This window comes from Belonocnema kinseyi, chromosome 9, assembly GCF_010883055.1.
Source record: "Belonocnema kinseyi isolate 2016_QV_RU_SX_M_011 chromosome 9, B_treatae_v1, whole genome shotgun sequence".
Lineage (NCBI taxonomy): Eukaryota > Metazoa > Arthropoda > Insecta > Hymenoptera > Cynipidae > Belonocnema > Belonocnema kinseyi.
This window is the reverse complement of record NC_046665.1, coordinates 58,423,662-58,430,319: the sequence shown is the minus strand read 5'-3', so window position 1 is coordinate 58,430,319 and position 6,658 is coordinate 58,423,662.

Below are 6,658 nucleotides of genomic sequence, written 5' to 3'. Positions count from 1 at the left end.
CAAAAGAGAAGTGGGCTCATGGTGTCGCCCTGAAAGACACCTCTCTGAAAGATGACCTTGTTAGTTGTCACACGATTTTTTCCAGATGAGATAGTAAATCTGTTTTTCCAAAGCGGCATCAATCTCTCTATGCACCCGACTATTTGCGGATGAACCTTTAAGATTTCCAAAAGACAGATGATAAGTCTATGGGAGGTCGAATCGAAAGCTTTCGGATAATCAATCCAGGCCATGGATAGGTCACGCTGGTTTCGCAGACGTTTCTGCGAAAAGTGCGATAGCTCCGTGTGTTTCTCGCACCAGAGAGCATGCAACCGTGCCGTGTAGCCCCGTTCAGGGGCCACACTTGCATCGTAGCATTCTAGCAAGTCATGATTAAGTCGCGCGAAGTATTCAAATAATGAGAATCGCCAGCATCGAAATCTGTAAATATTAAAATCCCAATCTCTTGATTTTATTTCAAAGCAGTTAGCAGATAGTGATATAAATAGAACCGCCGAACTGTTCCGACCGGCAGTCGTGCACCTTCGAGTTTTTAAATTCAGAAGAGAAGAAATGGGTTGCGCGCGCAACCCGTCAGTAGACACCAAGTATTAGCGAGAAGTAGCCGCTTGGTTTCGACTCTCTCCTATGAGGAATTATTTCGAAGCTCACTGTGATTCTAGATCACCACGAATCGAGGTAAGGAAAACAGGGAAGGACTTAAGGTTGTTTTGAATAACATTAAACTAAAAAAAATCAATTATAAACTTTTATTCCATTTTCCTTAATTGCCAATTCGTCTCCGCTTTGATAGGCTGAGGCTATACTGGAGGGTTACCCATTTATCCTTGCGCAACTTATTCTTATGGGAGCACAAGGATTCCAGTGTGCAAACCTTTGACTATCCCTGCAAAAACGGCGACTTGGTTCGGTTAAGGCGGAAGAAAACGCTCGTACACTCTGATAATTTTTGAAACCTAGTCTGTATTGGCAACTTGTTAATTGCAAAAATCAATGCGGCGAGGATAAGCCAATTTATAAAAAATTAGGTTTGGAGTGCAATGGACCTTCATGAGTTTTATCTCACAGAATCATAAGCTTAGGAATTAGTAAAATTCCCACTATTGGCACATGACTTCCGTCAGGCAAAACGAGTAAATTGAATGAAAGGTATGTCTTTGGAAATTTTGAAAGGTAAAACAAATGAGCGGATGCAAGCTCAAGCTTTGTTTAACCATAAGATAAGTAAAAAAATTTAGGAAAAATAAACAGATTTCGACGTAAATATTGCACCTAATTTGCGTGAAATGAAGTTCATTTTATAAAATACAATTTTTAAAAAATTTTGAACGAAAGGGGATTCTCTGTCCTCTTAAAATAAATCATTAAAACAACTAACACATTTAGTTTGCGATTAAAAGAAAAACTAAAGGGAAAAGATATGGCAATTTAGGCAATTTCGATTAATTTACCACCTTTCAGTTCGCAATTTTGACTCTCGCTTCTGTGGGCTCATCTTCCGTATAAATAAAAATAACGATTTGCATAAAAAAGTGTGAATTACATTTCAATGTCAATTTCGAACCAGAAATTGTTGATAGAGTTTCTTTTGGGATTTTTGTAAATAATTAATTGATTCGTTTCAAATTTGTCGTCCTGGCAGGATTGGAACCGACGTGTGTACTCGGTTCCAATTTCCTGAGCAGGGAAAATTAAAATCGATACATCCAAAACTTATGAATTATTTCATGAGATGGAAATGTTCAGACAAGTATATTAAAATATAAATCAAATTATATTTGGTTACAATTCTATAATGATGAGTACATAAAAAGAAATGAGGAGAATACAACGTAACAACCCCAATGAGATAAAAATGAATTTACAAACTATGTAATAAAATCTAGTTATTTGTTTAATCTTTATTTTTGCTTCGTCATAGAGGGAGGTTTGTATAAAAACGTAATTTTTCGAATCTATTGCTTTGTACGTATTAAGATCGTTCAATTACACGCGTTTGTTTGTTTGCATCAGATATAAAGATGCGAAATGATTGTTTTTCTTGCTGGATTTTCTCAGAATTTAAAAGCAATTTTGAATACGATATTTACTTGTTTTTTTTTAAAATTAAGCTTGTCTCATAAAACCGAACAACTTCTTGTTAGAAGACACGAAGTTACAGTTAGTGTCAAAATAATATCTAATGATTGTATAATAGAAAGTCATATAATTCAAAGAAGACATTCAGAAGAAAATAATTTTCAGGAGAACCTACAAGAAGAATCTTCTAAATTTTTCTTCTTAATTTATAAACAATTTCATTCTTTTGTACAATTCTTATACGTACATATATTTTTTTAAACCAAATTATAATCTTCCTGGATTTGATTTTGTTTAATGTTTATGTTTATGTCTAATTAATTTTGCCAGATAAGGAATATACAGAGAAGAATCGTTAGAAATAATTATTAGTTCAAGTTTTATTAAAAGTATAGAATACTTGGCAGACTAAAACCATTTTTGAGAACCATACAGATCACTCACTCGTTTAAATAGACATTTTTGTAAGATCTAATATTTAATTTCTTTATTGAGTTAATCACTTTAATGATCTGAAAAGATCGTACAACGATCTATGGTGGATCACTGCTGCCCGCACACTGTTTTTATCAAGCGACAAGGCTATCATCACACACTCAAACTGAGAAATCACGTGACTTCAAATTTTCCTTTAAATAATAAGGAATATAAAAATAGCTTTGAAATAGGTTGATGTCGCCTTATAAAGACGACATCACAACTTTAAACAGAATGAATAAAAACAGTCTTTTGTATTCCTCTTTAAATTTGGCAAATAGTAATATTACACATAATCTTCAAAACAATCAACTACAGACATGTTCGTGAAAACCGTTTTTTTTCTGGCTCAGGGGGTCTCAAAACGTCAAAAATTGACGAAAACAGGAACGGTCGAAATGCATATAAAACCTGAAATCTAGAATAATGAGAATTTAAAATATCGTGTTGGGTAGACGATTCTACAGTAGATAATCGTTAATTTAAATGATTATTTTATGTAAAATAATAATGTTAATGTATTTAATACTTAAGTGAAGAAATGTGGTAATATATTAAAATAACAATTTATTATTCTACTTATATTTGTCCTTATAATTAATAATTATCTAATGTAGAGTGGTTTCCCCAAACCAAAAAATACGTTTGATGGAATTTCTTCTAAAAATTACCAAAAAATTTATATAGGGAAATAATATAGTTTAGGGCCTAACTAGCCTATGAGTTAGAAATTTATTGAATATTTTTTGTACTTACAGTTTTTGCCAGTGAATAATAATAAGAAATCAGCAATTGAGCAACAAAAAATTTCCGAATTTAGAATTTTTTGAAAATGCCAAAGAAAAAGATGTTTTGCTAAATTGATTCATATGCACAATTTTTAGAAAAATATTGTTACAGTGAAGTATCTTCTATATCCGTGGCTTCGAAACGTGAGGATTCTTTAATTTCAAGGCTAGAAGGGCCCTCGCATCTGCCGCGATCCTCAGGTTTCTTTGGAAAGCGACGTTCATTGGCTGCCCCAACCTTCTATCGATAAGGGCATAATAAGCAAATATTTTAAATGCTCAAGGGGCGAGAGACGGTTGCGATTCTTGCCTGAAAAACACCAGCCACGTAGCTGTAAGTCTCAGAGCGCGGGTACTAACATGCAGATATTGCGGAATATTATGCTTTTTAATTGGAAATGGTTCAGGCGGCCCCGATTCGCGCAGTTGAAAAAGTCGCGGTCCACTAGCGAATTTGCACATCATGCATGCCAGTTTTTTACTAGTGTTTTTGTTGATGTCCGACAATCTTTTAACTAAAATTAAATATAATAAAATCAAAAAAGGGCTCTCATATATCCTGAAATAGTGAGTTTTCTAGCATGAAGTTACGGCTAAGATAGGATACGTGGAAATTCCAGGAAGGTTAGAGTTATTCTTGACATAGCAGACAACTTTTGGGGAAAATATTCAAAACGGAAAGGTAAGTTATAAAAGTTTGATTAGTATAATTTGTCATGCGTAGAATGTATTTTCTAAACCATGTTAAACTTTTTTGGCGATTGACGACCATTCAGTGTCACGATATAGAAGCAACTGTCCGAATTTGGTAATCAAAGTGTCCAATCTGATAGACTAACCTGAAATTTTTTATATTTTATTTCATGATAGTTAAAGGATGCCAATTGTTAAAAGAATGGAACCTTGCTGAGAAAATGCATTCTGCACTTGATAAATATTACTATTATGATTTAAACAACGAATCGCTTTTTAAAAATGGTTGAATTTAATTAACCATGGTTGATTTTTTCGTGTAAACATTTCCAAAAACTTTATTGTTTCCAATTTTTAGAATAACTCAATAATCGTGAAATATCGTTATTTCTTTTAAAAATATTTTTCTTTTAAGTATTCTTCAATCTATACAAAAATTGGTAAGGCCGATAATCAGGAAAAATTCAACTACAGGAAACACTGTATAAATGTTTTTCTCAGTTTGGAAATATTTTCATTATGAATGTCTTTCATTTAAAACTACAACATCAGTAATACTATTTTAATTCTAAAAATAAAAAAAGCAGTTTTTCAGATCTCTAATTTTTGGCACAATTGCCTTAACGATTATCTTACAGAAATTAATGTAAACAGATTAGCCCGTTTTAACAGAAATAGATTTCTTAAGTTCAATACAAATTTATACTGCACTTTTATTACATATTTCTATTTATAGCTTACATGAACATATTATTAAATGATTTTCAATTCATTTTTAATTTCTCTTTTATAATATTTAATCTAAGTATATATCAAAAAATTAATCAGAAAAATGAAGATATTAAGAAACCTGACTGTGATTTCGATTTCTCTTAAATATGTTTCAATTTGATCATTCCGATGCATCTCTGTTATTTAATCTCTTCAATTAATTGTCTTTGAAAATCCAAAGTAGTTTCCCAATTATATTAAATTACAATTTTCAATATTTAATGACATTGAAAATAATTTTAAATTGTTTTCTCAGAAGAAATATAATAATTAAGAACTATTTCTTGGTAGAGGCAATTAATTTGGATTTCAGATAGCTACATTAATGATTGCCAGTGTAAAATACCTTTGGTTAAACATATTTTAAATTCTCATAGTATACTCAAATAAATATTATTATAAAAAATAAAATTGAGATTTCTCTCTATTTTTATCATTACAAATCACTATTTTCTATTCAAATTTTGCACAAAAATGTTTTTGAGGATTTATTTTAAGAGAATACAACATTTTATTGCTATACACAAATTCTTTTATGTCAATAGAAATTTAGAAGATATCTAAACTGGAAAATACATATTAACTTATAAACATATTATTAAATAGGAAGTCTGTTGAAATTGTAAAGTATAAACAGGGTTGATTTTAATAATAGATATTTAAGAAATGGCATTGTAATTAGGCTCCCATTTGATGTATAAATGTATCAATGTTATTTAAAAATTATGATTGATAATTTTACAGGTAAAAAGCATTTTAATAGATTTTTTCTGCTTTTTGTAAAAATGTTTTCAAATGCAGAAGACACAAATGTGGTAAGTGTATAATTTTATATTTTTCAAAAAGGGATTCACATCCTGCGCTGTTGTCACAAAAAATGAAATTCTTAATAGTTGAAAATTAAAAAATAGTTTTTTGTTTCTTTAAACGCGTAGCACGATAATTATTGATCTTAAAACAAAATTATTGAAAGGCATCCCCGAAGTACTTACAAGAAACACTGAATATGCATTGTGCAGACACTTTTTGTTTGAACTTAATCGAGGCTAGCGGCGCCCCCTCCAATTTTTCTTATACAAATATTTGAGATCATTTCAAATGAGGAAAGAGATGAAGGTTGCATCATGAGACATTTTGCAGGATATTTCTCATTATGCCCTGAAATTCACAAAAGGTAGTTTCCATTGTTAAGAGAAAATGAAGATTATTATTCGAATTTTGTTCGTCAACTTGGGCGTTTTTCCTAATTTTGTTGGTAAATATAATATTATCTATAATTTTAAACAAATTCTAAATTCCACGAGTATTAGAACTCATTCTTCCTACAGAATTAACTATACTACAACGACTGCTAAGCCAACTAACAAGGAAGGTACCCGAGGTGTACCTCACCGATTTTCTTGAAATTGTGATATGTTATAGAACATCAAAAAATATTCGACACGTATTTTTTTATACGTGCCCATAAGTCCATTTAAGGGGTGAAACCCACCCTTGAAGTTCATCCGTAAAAACACATTTTTTTTTAATTTCTCGAATACAATTCGTAATTTTGTACTGGAACAAAGTGGGTAACACTTGTTATTGAAAAGCACATATTTATGCATTATTTTTAGTCATCAGACTCGCAACCCCCGTTTTTTATTAATGAAAAACTATATTTGATGGCCATTTTTTTCACTATACACATTCCAAAATCTGTTGAATCTTGACAAAATTAATTGCTTTATGCATAATAATCAAACATAAAGTTGACCTGTTCCGGCATTTTCAAAAAAAAATCCCTTGAGGGGGTGAGCTACCCCTAACATTTATACTGTTATATTTCGTTATTCCATTACTATATC